The sequence below is a fragment of the Tiliqua scincoides genome, chromosome 5 (genome assembly GCF_035046505.1).
Source record: "Tiliqua scincoides isolate rTilSci1 chromosome 5, rTilSci1.hap2, whole genome shotgun sequence".
Taxonomy (NCBI): Eukaryota; Metazoa; Chordata; class Lepidosauria; order Squamata; family Scincidae; genus Tiliqua; species Tiliqua scincoides.
In genome coordinates, this window is record NC_089825.1 from 82,949,065 (window position 1) to 82,963,480 (window position 14,416).

General features: G+C 49.6%; 1 protein-coding gene across 3 annotated transcripts in view; it reads left to right on the forward strand.

Annotated features, from left to right (window-relative positions):
• The first annotated feature begins 847 nt into the window (after positions 1–847).
• Positions 848–14,416, forward strand: part of THRA (thyroid hormone receptor alpha) — a 124,001-nt gene continuing 110,432 nt past the window's right edge. For 2 of the 3 annotated variants that reach the window (XM_066631184.1, XM_066631186.1), the window contains exon 1: positions 848–903. The gene's annotated coding sequence lies outside the window, so the exon portion shown is untranslated. Of the gene's footprint in view, positions 904–3,949; positions 4,029–14,416 lie in introns of those variants that run through there. The other variant, XM_066631185.1, reaches the window with a different exon arrangement.

The window sequence follows — 14,416 nt, forward strand, 5'->3', positions numbered from 1 at the left end:
CCTATGTATGCTTTCCTGGGAGTCAGCCCCTTGGCACTCAGTGGGACATACTTCTGAATAGACCTGCATCGGATTGGGCTGTCAGGGTCTAAAACCTATCAACTGTCCAGCACTGATGCAGCCACGATGCAGCATGTTCCCTAACTAGGATGCCGACCAGGATGAGGATGCAATCCAATGCATGTTTTCCTGAGAGTCAGCTCCGTTGAACTCAGTGGGACGTACTTCCGAGTAGGAGACATGCATAGGATTGGGGGCCCTGAGCCCCTTTGGGCAAAGTGGGGACATGCCCTCGAGGAAACGTGCAAGCCGATCAAGTTTGGAGAGAGCCGGGCGGGCATTTTGCGCATCGCGTGGTAGCGCGCGGTGGGCACAGTCAGCCAGGGCAAGAAGCGGGCGCTCGGGGACGGGTCTTGTGCGCGATCGCCTTCCAGCCGTCCTGCGCACGGGAGAGCGCTCCGGCACCGCGCGCCCTCGGCCTGCAGGGTGCAGGCGTCAGCCAAGGCGCCAGGCACGGCCACCGCCACGGCTGTGTGGGGAGGAGGTGGAGGCGAAGGAGGAGCCAGGCCGGCCTCCTTCCCTTCGGCTGCCGAGTCCATTTCCCCGCTCCCAGTGACACCAACACAGCAGGCGAGCGCCGCGGCCGCCCGAGCCAGCCAGCCAGCCAGCCAGCCAGCCACAGGATCTTACAAACTCCTCTCCGCCTCCTGCAAGGCGCAGCGAGCGCACGGCCGATCCCCTCCCCTGGGGCTGCACCGGAGAAGCGCGCGGGGAAACTCCAGCTTGCGAGGCGAGGGGAAGGGGAGGGGGGCACGGCGCCAGCTTCCTGCTTGCAAAGAAGGGGGGCGGGGGGAGAGAGGAGGAGGAGGAGAAGAAGAAGACGCGGAGAAGAGGCAACCAAAGGTAGGGGAAGGGTGGCTGGAGAAGAGTGGGGGGCGCCCCCTTCCCTTTGCGCGCCTGCACCCCAATATGTCTTCCCTGCTCTGCCCCCCACCCTGCTCCAGCTGTCTCCACCCTGCACTCCCGTCCCATCGCAGCTGTTCCTGTCACTGCCAACGTTGCAAATCTGAAGGAGATGGGGCAGGGGTGGTGGGGAAAAGGTTGATTTTCCCCCCGCTTTCCTTCCCTCCCTATAGGGATTTTCAGCCTATAGGGATTTTCCAGCCTTTGGAATCTTGTGCAGTGCAATTTCACCCCCCCCTTTCCCTGTGTAATCTCATCACTGGCTCTTCTTCCCCCTTCCCCCCCCACCGCTTGGCATTAACCTATATATATTTTCTGCCTCTCTCCAGCAATGGAGTGGGAGTGCTTTGAAGGAGGGGCAAAAAATCGGGGGGGGGGACCGTTCTTGTTGCAGGCACTAAAAATCCCTTTAAATTTTTTTCCTTTTTTTCCTGCTCGTTTGTTTACTGCACTCATCCAGGGGTTGGTGCCAACTTGGGGTTTACAATTTCTCCCTTGCAGAAAAAAAAAAAAATGACGGATTGGAATAGTAAAGATTCTCTCCTATCCCCCTCCCTTTTTTTTTCCAAAAGCAAATTTATCTAGGTATTAAGATTATATTTATTGGGATTGCCAAGGAAACCACTGTTACTATTTGGGTTGGATCCATATTTCCCTCCCCCTTGCACAAATCCAGTACATGCCACTATCAAGTGTCTCAGGTTCTGATTGCGAATGGATTTGTGTTTTTTATTTAACTTGGTATTTTTAACTCTTAAAATTGAGTTGGAAAGGCCACCGCGAGGAAACTAGTTTTGACATTTGCCTTGGGGAGGGAGAGTTTGGAAAGGGGAAGGTATTTTCCTATTGGTGTTTAAAAGGGGGAAATATGGGTAAATATTTTCTTAAAAAATAAGGACATTTGGCATGTGGCTGGCTGATCACAAGTCTAGGGGGTTGGCAGGGGGGACTGCGTAGTATTTGGTTGGCAGCAGGGCCCATTTTCCGGTCGGGCTGGATTTAACTTTGCATGTTCCATTTTTTTTTCCAGAGGGGAGGGTTTGAGGGTGAGTGATGGGTTCCCCCTCCTGGCTAGATCAGAGGAGGGGGACTGGCAGGGGATTACTTTGAGTTGAAAACAGACCCATGCAGCAGGGATCCTGTCCTTGAAGGAAGGGGGGTTCTGAGGGGCAACGTTGACACTCACTCTGCTGTCACAGTGACAGCTGTGCATGGTGGGACATGACTGGTGTGTGTGTGTGTGTGTTAATCCTAGCTGCTAATGCGTCCTGGTGTTTTAAAAATCAAAAGCCTGGAGATAGGTCTGTAAATGCCTCTGACCCTTGGTACCCTGTTCAGCGCTTTATTTAAGAATGAACTTGGGGGAGGAGCTGAGAGGTGTCACTGTGGATATAAACAGGGGCACAATTGATGCCCGCAACAGCCCAGGCCAACATGTGAATTTTTGCACTCAGTCTTGCTCAAGGGGGGGGGAGGAACTGTGCAAAAGCAACCACTGCTGCTGTGCTTCAAGGTAGTCCCCACCTCTCTCTCCAAACCTGGAAATGTTGTCTGAATTTGTTGCAGTGAGAGCTTTAAAAAGCACACACCAACATACACACACAGACCTTTTTGCTTGCTGGAGCCTGGTGAGGTGAGGTGGGGGGGTGTACGCGAAGGAAGGAGAGGCCTGCCTTTTTGACATCAGGTTGGCCCCAGAGATTGTCCCTCTTGTGGGTCCAAGCCTGGTGTGTTTCAGTCCACTTCCCCCTGAAAATGAGAGCCATGAATCTTGGGGCAGAGGAAAGTGGGGGGTGTTGCTCCTTGATTAGGAGGGTGGCAGGTTGGGGCAAGTGTTAGTAAGGGGAAACCGGCTTGGTTAGCTGGAGAGAAGAGCGTGCTTCTCAGGGCAGGGTCTGAGGCCCATTTGTGGAGCCTTTCATTCCTCCATGGATCCATTCCAAGCAGCTCTCACTCTTGATGTGTGTGCCTCCCCCTCCACACCCACCTCTGCCCCTTCTTTCACCAGCCTGTGGCTCCCACCCTGACTCCCATCTCCTTCTGCTGCTGGCCCTTTACCGTCTCATGCTGCTCTCTTGCCATGCAATATTAATTGTCACATTACCTCCCTCTGTAAAAAGAGCTGACTTCTGCTCTGGATTTAGGGTGAGGGGGTGGGAGGTGATGGCGAGGTCATCTTTTACCACCAGTGGAGAAAAAGGTATAACTGTGCTGGCTCTCTTTAATCTATAGCTAGGAGGCTTGGAAGGAAGTCACAAGTGTTGAGTGAATGATGGTAGTGCTTAAAAGGGCAAAGGTCGCAGCCAGGAGTGCAGCCTCGTCCTTGCCCACCCTACAGCAGCTTGCAGTGTCCGTGAGCGAGGGACGGGGTTAGCAGAGGCCAAGAATGTGGCTTGTCCAAAGTCTGAGGTCAAAGTCAGAGGTCAAACCCAGACATTCTTTCTTGTATTGCAGGAGCAGTTTTGTCAACAATGCCTAAAGCTAAGGGGATCTTGGAGTGTTTTCACCCATGACACTAGAAGTAGGGCGTGGTTGGTGTATATGGGTGTGCATACATGTGTTTTTTTTGGTGTAATCTTCCATATTGCATATGTAAAATCTTATACTGTGTAGAGATCTGATTTTTCAAAATGCCTCTCTTCCCCGTCATATAACATGCATGGGGGGAGGGGCAGTGTGTGTTCACATCTCTCCCCTTTTCCCTATTTGGAGCAGATATCACCCTCTTGAGGAACAAAACCCCCTTCCTATGAGCAAATTGCTTCATTCTGTAGTAACTGGGGCTTGGCACTGTCTATTTTATTTATTTATTCTTTCTGTCCTGCTTTTCCGCCTCCTAAGAGGGAATGTGTTGGCCCTGCCGTTGATTACAAAGCTGTTATCTGGTTTTATTATTTCTAAAGAGAAGTGCAGGGTTTTCTTTTCTTGAGACCACAACTTCTGAAAAACCTTCAATTCCAGCCATGTGAAAGTCTGTTGTGGCTGCTCAATGATGAAGGAACAACACTCCTCGTGTGCTCAGAGATCCTGTCCCTGGCATTAAAAAAAATGGGGATCTGACTTCGGTGAGTAGAGGTAGAGCAATTGGTATGGCTGATGGAGTACAAGCAAAAGGGATGTTTGTTTTGGGGAGGCTTGTTTTAAAGGTAAAGGTTTCCCCTGCACAGTTGTGTCCAATTCTAGGTCTTGTTTTGAGAGGGGGGAATGGTTAATAGCTTTGAATAGTGAATGGATGTTTTGCTTCACAGCAGCCCTGCTGTGACAGGGCCCAAGCAGCTTTGAACGCATCTCACTTAAGGCTTTTAGAGGTGCCAATAGAGGAATTAATCTTCAGTCGGCCATGTGGTGTCAAAGCGACAATGTTTGTGGTGCAGTTTGGAAACACATGTACAGCATGCAACTGCCTGGGCTTTTGCCCAATAGCTTTGCAGCACCAACTGAACAGGTTTCCCTATCTGTGTGCATTATTACTTGCATGCCTCAGAAGGCATGCCTACGTTTGACCTGGCAGAGCTGCCTTGCATACCATAGTGCACCTAGACGTGGTGGCAACAGTACCCTCAGGGTGAATGCTACAGTGCCCTCTACCTCTCATCGTCTGGTTTTTTGGTTGGCATGATCCTGGGGAATACCTTCCTTGGTTGATTCCCTGTTCTATATGGACTATGGTGGCAGCCTTGTTTGCTCGTCCTAGACAGACTTGCAGAGATCAGGCTGTGACTGTGGGGGGAAATGCCTAGTTTGTTTGATGTACTGACCCAAGTTTCTCTGCCCAAGTATCCTACTTCTAGGGTCCATTCCCCCTCCCCTTATTCTGATGTCCCAAGCCAGTGTCTAATCACTGCCATCGGTTGTGCTTGGTAAATGTTATGTTTACAGAGTTTTGTGTATTCCCCTGAATCTGTTCCTTGCGTAAATATGTGGTGCCCATGTGTCTAAGACCTCAAGTGCTCTCCTTTCAGGTGTGTTCACTGCTGTTTTAGTGGGTGCCTTGTTTATGCCTGCTCTGTTTGTATGGATGTCCAATGAAAGTGTGTGCACGCTGGGGGGGGGGTGTACACGGATGGTGATCATATTTGTTTGCCTGCACACAGCTATACACGTGATGTGTGTAAACACAGTGTTTTGTGATTAACCGATAGACAGGTGCTCATGAACTTCCCATGTGCATGCAGGAAACCAACAGTAGTTATTGTTTGGATATGTCTTGAGGGAATAACTATATATGCACAGAGTAAACATTTGTTTACAAGCATGCAGTTATGTGCATAATTGATGGTCAGCTTGTATAGTCACACAAGCAAGAGGGGCAGGCTAGACTGAGAGGCAGAGAGAATGACTTGCCCAAAGCCATCCGGTGTACTTTAAGGGTTGAGAAGAGATTTTGAACCCCACTGTTGCATATCTAAACCCATAAAATGAGTTCCTCATTTGCGCTGCACTGACTCTCAGCAGCAACAGAAGTAACCTTTTACACTAAATCACTGCTAAATCACTGCTTGAGTTACAGCATTGTGGTGAGGGAGGCCCCTGGGGATGCACTACCCTCAGGTACTAGAGGTATACCACCCCCAGGTATGCACCCTCCACATTCCAGTACCTGAACTCGAGGCCACACTATTTCCAAGAAAGAGACCCAAGCATGAAAAACTCTCCTCAAAGATCTTTGGGTCCTAGGAGCAGACAGAGCCTAACTTCAGTTGCTGGAGAAAGTCTCTGCAAATGCTGCCCAAAGGCAATAAAACCCACTAATAAAACTATTTCCTATGGTGTCCTGTTGGAGCCAGAAACGTTTAGAATCCTGTAGTGTTCTTAGGAGCTGGGAAGTAGGTTTTCATTTCTTAAAACCCATATGATTTGAGGCTTTCATAGATGGAGATGCCATATCTGCTTTGTCTTCAAGTTGCCACCTCCAAACTAACAAGTGGCATCTCGAAGTGTGTTCATAAAACCCCAGGAACAGGAACGGCGAGCTTGTGTGTTTTGTAATTCTGTGTCAGGTTGTGGAGATCTGATGTCCAGAACAGGGGAACATGGTTAATTCTTGAGAGGAGAGGTACTGGAACCTGGGTTGGAGTCACTTTCCTAGTTCCAGTAGTTGTGCTGTTTAGGTTATTAAGGAAATGCATGCCGAGAGACACTCTTTTCCTTGTTTCAGGGTGAGCCCTGCCACAGAAACCCTGGAAATCTTTGTGATAAGAGTGAGATGACTGAGAGTCAAGATCTCCGGGTGTTTTTGATCTCATCCCTGGTAGTGGGGGAGTAGGCTCTACCAGCAATAGTTTGAATGATGCAAAAGTGCCACCTAGATTCTGAATCCTTCATATATGTTATCATAGTAATCCTTATGACAAACTTCAAAGCCCAGTCAGTGTTATTTTATTCATGCTTAATTTTTATTAGAAGTTTTGCAAACTGCCTTTCTGCCCTCAAACATGCTCGCAAAGCAGCGCACGGTCTAAAATTATGCTTGAAACAGTGTAAAGACTGTCAATTAAAACTAATAGACCTTCTGTATTCCGCATGCTTTGCATATATTATCACATACATACATTATCCCCCCTTATTGCAGATGGGGAAAGGGGGCCGAAGCTAGGAGATGGTGCTAACCTAGCAAGTTCACGGCAGAGGTGTGTTGACAGCTCCGGCTCTTAGCCTCTACGCTAACAGTTCTCACAGTGGAAAGTATCAAGCTTGTTTTGGTTAGAGCCAGATTATGTGGCTTCTAATCTCAGCTCTGATTGGCCTGCTGCTCCAGGGATTGCTACAGTTGTTGTGTGCCCCCTACTTCCCCACCTGGGAAAGACTGTCCTTTCCTGTCTGCTTTTAAGTAGGTGCCCACATGCTGTAACACCCATTAGCTGCCACTTTGGGGAAGGTGACTGAACTCCGCGAGGCGGGCGGCAGCATCAAGGAAGGGCAAGCCCTGCTGGAAGGGAGCCACCCCGAGTAGCTGGTCTGGGGAGAACTTGTTGATCAGACGCAAGCCAAGCAATCTGCTCCTCCCTGTTGCTGTGGCCTAGCACGTATTCAGGCAGTTTGTAGTACAAGCCACCGCAGCTGGATCTCCGAGGCTGGAGGCTGCCTAGGGCCGCTTCTTTCCTCCAAACCTCGTCTGTTTCAGATCTCTTTCTCCGTCTCAGGAAGTGGGGCAGAGTTCACCATGGCTAGCATGAGCGGACGGGCTTGGCGTTGGCGTGTAAGTGTGGCGGGGGAGGGAGGGCGATGTCAGCTGAAAAGCACGTGGGAGAAATGCAAGTCCTCCTGCACTGGTGTTTTGATATAAATGGTTGGTTCAAATCAGGCAGAGAGAATAAGAATAGGCACAGCTCAGCTGGTGTGAGATTTGGGGGTGGGGGGAGAGCCCCTTCTGAGGCTACTTCTGGTTTGGATCTTAAAGATCCACCCAGTTGGAACCCTCGAAAGGAGCAAAAAGGATGCTTCTAATAATAATATACAGGGTGGAAAGAGGGAAAGGAGTGTTCCTCAAAGCCCACATTCTGTCATTAATTTAGTTTCAGAGTCTTGTCTTCCATGAAGCACAGAAATGCTCTCTGCAAGGGATTCATTGCTGTGTGTATCCTCGTGTTATGCACGCAGTGCTGAGGCACAGGCTTTGCTGATGTGTGTGAGCACTATGGAAATAGACCCAGGCTACAGTTCTTTTACTGGGAGTTAGCCCCAGTGACTATAATGGGACTTTCTTCTGAGTAGACTTGCGTAGGATTGTGCTCCGAGCTTGTGTGCATTCCTCAGTGGTTGTTCTTATATCTTCCAGGGAATCCTTCTGCGCTTGTGTTCAGGGTCGTTTGGTTCACCTGCTAGAACAGCCATTTTCAACCACGTTGCCATGGCATACTGGTGTGCCGCGAGTGGTCCACAGGTGTGCCACAGGAATTTGGGGGAAGGTCATTTATTAATAGGGCCAATGGGAGATATGAGCTTCCACTGGCAGCATGGTGTGCCTTGTCAATTGTCCAAAACCTGGTGGTGTGCTTTGAGCATTTTAGTGCGTTGTCAGTGTGCCGTGAGATGAAAAAGGTTGAAAATCACTGTGCTAGAATCTGGTTCTTCCTCTGCAGGTGCCTCTTCTGTACTGTCTGCTCTCGGCTTGTTGCACACTGGGGATTGCATCCTTGTGGATGGCGCAGTGTGACAGTGGAAAAGGATCATTTTTAGAGTATATGTACCTGACTCACTTTTTTCCCCTTTCTTGTCCCTGCAACAGTGAAGCATTGAAAAATAAGATTGCCAGATACATTCAAGTACGGGGGGGGGGGGGGGGGAGAACAGGATAAGGCTTAGCATTGATATGGGAGTACTGCTGTAAACCTGGAAATGTTTGAAAAGCGTTCAGACTGTGTTCTTCAAATGCTGTCAAGAGTTGCAAATGCAGTGCTTAATTGCTGAAAAGGAGAATGTGCCTGGACCCAGAACCACATTAAGAGTCCTGCCAGCTGTCTTAGAGGATGAGTCTGGCTCCTTAATTTTAAATGCGTTGAGGTAGGCTGCACTTACTGAACAGTGAAGGGTAAGCGCTCTGTGTGTGCTCAGAGAATTTATTAAAAAATTTTATAGGATTACTTTAAAGGCGAAGTCATAAAGAATGACGTAGAACTGAATCGATGTGGTGAGAAGAGGTGATCCAAGGCCAACAGAACCTCCAAGAGATATATATTTTTTTTCTATTTATGCTACTGCACTACTGTAAAGGTCGCTTTTATTCCCATTATACAGATAAGGGGCTGGGAGGTGGTGACTTGCTTGGGGCTGCGCTGCTGCTGTGATGGCCGCCCTGAGTCCCTGGTTGTGATGGAACTTTGAACCGAGACTTTTCAAGTGCAAATATGAGTGCATTGGGGGTGGGCCGGAGCTCAGTAGTAGAGTCGCATGCAGTCGGGCTGAGAGAGACCCCTGTCTGCAACCTTGGAGAGCTGCTTCCAATCTGTAGCTATTGTAGCTACAGATTGTAGCTACAGGTGTAGCTATTACTACGCTGACCAGACACGCCAAAGGCCCGGTATGGTCTGAGGTAGGGTCATATGTTCCAAATGAATTCAGCTGCCTGTTTGCTGGGATCGCAGTGGCTCTCTGGATTTGTCAGGCCACCTTTGCTTGTGGTGAGGCTCTTGTTTGTGTGAGCATGTGGAGTCTGTGACTTTAGCCGCTGCGACATAAGCAATTGGAGAAACTTGGAAGGTACTGCCGTGATTGCAACATAAGCAATTGGAGAAACTTGGAAGGTACTGCCGTGATTGCTCTTAGGTGCAGGAGCTGCTGATATTCCTCTCCACGTCACGGCACCAACACAACTATGTTTTTGTGTGAGTGCAGCCTGGGTGAGAATTGTGCCTCCGTGTAGACTTTGCGCACGTCTGTCCCAAGGATGGAACTGCTCAAAAGTTGCCATCGCTGTTTGAGGAAATGACACCCCACCATCCTCTCTCTGAATTGGAAATGCCTTTTGAAATCATTTGCAGAGAGCGTGCTTTCAAAAGGACTTGCGGGAGACTGATGAGATGGGGGGGTGGGGGAGGAAGGAAGGGAAGGGAAGGAGAGACCTGCCCTGTGCTACACAGGCCTCCCCAGAGCCTGTCCTTTGTGTGAGTCAGCAAAAGGTGAGAAAGTCAAGCCAGACCCACTTTGTGATGTCGGATTTGTCAGAAAACGCATTGGCCCTGTGTGCTCCCAAGTGTGGGGTTGGCTAGCAAATATGGAAAGTCTTTAGAATGTTGTCAAACTCCTTGGTCCCCAGGCACCAACCAGTTTCATTCCAGGACCTAAGAAATGTTTGTTCATCCCAGTACAATACGGTAAATGTTAAGTATTTGGTTGTTTTTCAGCGACTAGATCCTTGTGCGGATAGAAGTGAGAGTAGGAGACAGTATAAGGATTTAAGAAGAATGATGACCTGAGGGGCAAAGTATGCATTACGTGCAAATGCATGTCACAAAGTGTTGGCTTATTTTTTTTTTAAATGAAAAGTAACCAGAGGGGAGGGGCTGCCATTTTGAGCTGTGTAATCTTTCAGAGGAGGAGGGGAGATGTAAGCCTTTCCTATCCATGTTCCTGCTCATAATCACTCTCCATGTCCTACTCCTGTGATGTTCCAGAAGGGTATTTACAAGGTGGTGGTGGAGAGTCTGGTCCAACAAGAAGCTGACGGAACATACCAAGATCCAGGTCTACAGAGCTTGTGTCTTGAGTACACTTCTGTACTGCAGCGAGTCATGGACTCTTCGCTCACAACAGGAGAAGAAGCTAAACGCTTTCCACATGCGCTGCTTCCTTGGTATCACCTGGCAGGACAAAGTTCCAAACAACACAGTCCTGGAACGAGCTGGAATCCCCAGCATGTATACACTGCTGAAACAGAGACGCCTGCGTTGGTCTGGTCATGTCATGAGAATGGGCGATGGTTGGATCCCAAAGGATTTCCTCTATGGAGAACTTGTGCAGAGAAAGCGCCCTACAGGTAGACCACAGCTGCACTACAAGGAAATCTGCAAGAGGGACCTGAAAGCCTTAGGAATGAACCTCAACAGATGGGAAACCTTGGCCTCTGAGTGTTCTTCTTGGAGGCAGTCTGTGCAGCATGGCCTTTCCCAGTTTGAAGAGACACTTTGCCAACAGACTGAGGCAAAGAGGCAAAGAAGGAAGGCCCATAGCCAGGGAGACAGACTAGGGACAGACTGCACTTACTCCCAGTGTGGAAGGGATTGTCACTCCCGAATCGGCCTTTTCAGCCACACTAGACACTGTTCCAGAACCACCATTCAGAGCGTGATACCATAGTCTTTTGAGACTGAAAGTCGCCAACATGGTGGTGAAGGGTGTGATTTTTTTTTTTAGTAAAAAGAACTGCTAGGGAAAGGATTATGTTCCCCCTTCTGCTGCTTCTTTGCTCTAAATTCTTTAAAATGAAATGGTCCATCAGTGGGGAAAGTGAGGCTGGATTAGCCTGTCAGAGACAGCTTGAGAATGGAGATTCTTGAGGGTGATTTGGTTATGAGGGTGGAACAGACAGCAGCTGCCAGAGAATCTGCCACCTTGTGCTGAATCTGGGAAAACTTAGATTGTATGCTTCTCAGGTCAGAGGTCTTACTTTTTTTTTTTTTTTTTTGTAAATTGCCTTGCATGCACATGGCCCTGTATAAAAATAATGTCTGTTTTTATATTTAAAAGTCAAGTTGCTGTCCCTTTTGGAAAACAGAAAACATGATTATCCTGCAGTTTTCACTGAAATATAGAAAGCAAAGATTGGTCTTGATGGGGAATGAATGGTGTAAGGGGTGTGCATTTTTGGGTCAGTACAGCCTGCAAGTCCTTTGCCACTCATCCCTGTTGTACCTCCTTTTGGCCCGTTTAGGAGTGGTGCCTGCCTCCGTTCCACCTGAATCCTACCCTGAATGGTGGTCTTGCCGTGTGAGCACGCATGAGCAATGCTGTGGATGATGGGGAGGGCAGGCAAGTGAACAAGTGGATATGATTCCTCTCCCCCCTCCCTCTACTTATGAGTGTGACAGGCCAAGCTCCCTACTTTGCACTACTTCTCTATGAAATGTCCAGGAGCAGGGAATGCTGGGAGCCCAGCTTCTCTTGCCCCCATTCATTGCAAATAGAAGCTGTGTAGAGCAGGGAGCCTAGAGTGTTGCACTCATCTTAAGTAAAGGGAAAGGAGGAAAGCTCCAAATTGCATTTCCCTGCCTACTTGGTGCTTCTAAAGGTGCCTTGCAAAGCACCAAGTAGGCAGGGGGAAGCAGTTTGGAGCCATGGCAGCTTCTCTCCCTCCCACTTCCTCCTCCAGCAGTGCTGAAGGGAAAAGAAGTTGCTGAGAAGTCGAGGTTTGGAGTTCCCACCAGAGTGGCAGCTTGGAGTGAATGGTGGACAGATGGGCTAGGGCAGGGGTCGGCAACCTGTGGCTCTAGAGCCGCATGTGGCTCTTTCAGCTGTCTGCTGCGGCTCCTCCTGGTGAAAGTGGCAAAGGGGGTAACAGGAGGCACCTGTGTTGGGAGTGCAGGCTGCTTCCCTCTGCCCCCTGAGCTCACTGCCCTCCTCTCCCTTCACCCCCACCTGCCCCGCATTGGTTTCCCTTTTCAATTTTGCCAGCTCTGCAGGCTTCAGCTCCCTGTTTTCCCTTCCCCAACTCTCCAGCAGGACGCCCTCCTCCTCAGCCATTGCCAGCCCTTGCAGGCTGCCTTTCCCTGAGCAGGTCCCCACTCAGTGCAAGGAGAGGCTTTTCCTCCACAGCTGAGGAGACATCCTGTGTGTCTACTCAGTAGTAAGCCCCATTACAGCAGATGAAGCTTACTTCCAGGAAAGGGTGCCTGAGATTGCAGCCTTGAAGCCTGCTCTTATACGTGTCTACTCAGTTGTAAGCCCCATTACAGTGGATGAAGCTTACTCCCAGGAAAGGGAGCCTGGGATGGCAGCCTTGGAGCCTGCTCAAGGCCAAGCACAAGGACGGGTGAGTGGGAGCCTGTGCCCTGCAGGTCTGTTCTCGAGCAAGCCCTGCTGTAGTCCCTGGGCTACTTCCAGGAAGGTGTGGAGGGCTGTAGCCTCAGCCCCCTCCTGTGCAGGTCTACTCACAAGTAAGCCCCGCTGTAGTCAGTGGGGCTTCCTCCCAGGAAGGTGTGAAGGGCTGCAGCCTCAGCCCCCTCCTATGCAGGTCTACTCACAAGTAGTCAGTGAGGCTTCCTCCCAGGAAAGTGTGGAGAGGACTGCAACCTGAGAGCTCCAACCAACTTGTCTGCTCAGAAGTCCCATTGTAGTCAATGGGGCTTACTCCCAGGATAGTGTGGAGAGGGTTGCAGCCTGAGGGAGGGAGGGCAGAAGCTGGCATGTGGCTGCCCTCCACCTCCCCCACAGCTGTCTGTGTCCTTTTTTCCTTCCAGCAGGGTGCCTCTGGAAGGTGGGGGGAGTTCTTTAGTATCCATGTAAGATAAGCAAATGTGATAACTGCCATAGGTATTGGAATCCTGGAAGATCTGGTGAGGAGGTAGATGTGGTGTCAGCAGTGGTCCCTTTAAGGGTAAGGCCTGGGCATCCAGCAGCGTGTGCTACACAGCTGCAGCCACTTGAAGGCAATAGGGCCCTCAGGGATATAAGGAACACCTGAGGCAGGAAGGGGGGGGGGTGTGGGTTGGAAAGGAGACTGACTTACCTTAATGACTTTGACTTGGATACTCTGACTGACTTACTTTGGAATCAGACCTTGGAATGTGACTTGGCTTATTGACTTTGGACTCTGCCCTGGATACTCTGACTGACTTTGTGACTAAGGGACTGCTGGAGACACTGGAGTTTGAAGTGTGGCTGCTGTGCCCAAGACTTGCTGAGGACCAAGGGTCTGCTGTAGTGGCGGGAGGCTGCTGGCAGGAGAGAGGACCTCTGCAGGTTGAACAGGCGAGCTACCCCGGAGGTGGGGTCCAGCAGGAGTGCAGGGCAGAGCCAGGGTCATTTGTTGGGGGAAAGAAGGGGAGCTAATTTGCTTAAAGTGGGCCTAATTCTCCAGGCAGAGATTGGCCTTGGAATCAGGCAAAACACCATAGAGGACCAGGCATCTGAAAACACAGGACAAGAATGTATGACAAAACTAACTAAAAGCTACAAGAGGGGGCTACATTATAAAAATGGGACCTATAAGAGCATAAAGGTAAAAAAACAACAACTATATATGCAGTATTATCTTCATTTTAGATGTCAAAGGGGTTTTGTGGCTCCTGAGGTTTTTTCCCCTCTGGAAAACGGGTCCAAATGGCTCATTGAGTTTTTAAGGTTGCCGACCCCTGGGCTAGGGGCTCATCCATTTGCCTCCCCTCCAAGGGTGCTGCTCCGTGCAATCATTTCAAGTCACTGCATGGCAAGGCTGGTGCTGAGTCTGTTTGTTCCTTCTTGGCCTTCTGTGTTCTCTTTACTCTTCTGCTTGTGGTACTACTGGAAGGAACCTTTAGGAAAAAACAAGCTGCATGCAAAGGAGTACTGGTATTTGCTCCTCACCGTTTGGTGACAGGTACAAAGAGTTGGAAGTATTCTTTGTGGGAACTGCAAGCAGAATAAGGTGATAAGTTCTGACTGCTTTGCTTATCTGCCTCTCCAAGATGAGTAGGGCCTCTAACCGAAACCCTGCTCTCTTCCCAAGCCACGCTTGCTGTTGCATGAATTCTGAAGGGTTAGTGTTAATTCAGTTGTACAAATTGATGCTAAGACCACACCTGGAGTGTTGTGTCCAGTTCTGGTCACCACATCTCAAAAAGGATAATGTGTAAATGGAAAAGGTGCAGAAGAGAGCGACTAAGATGATTACTGGGCTGGGGCACCTCCCTTATAAGGAAAGGCTACAGTGTTTGGGGCTCTTCAGTCTAGAAAAGAGGTGCCTGAGGGGGAACATGATTGAGGCATACAAAATTATGCAGGGGATGGATTGAGTGGAGATGCTCATTTCCCCCTCACG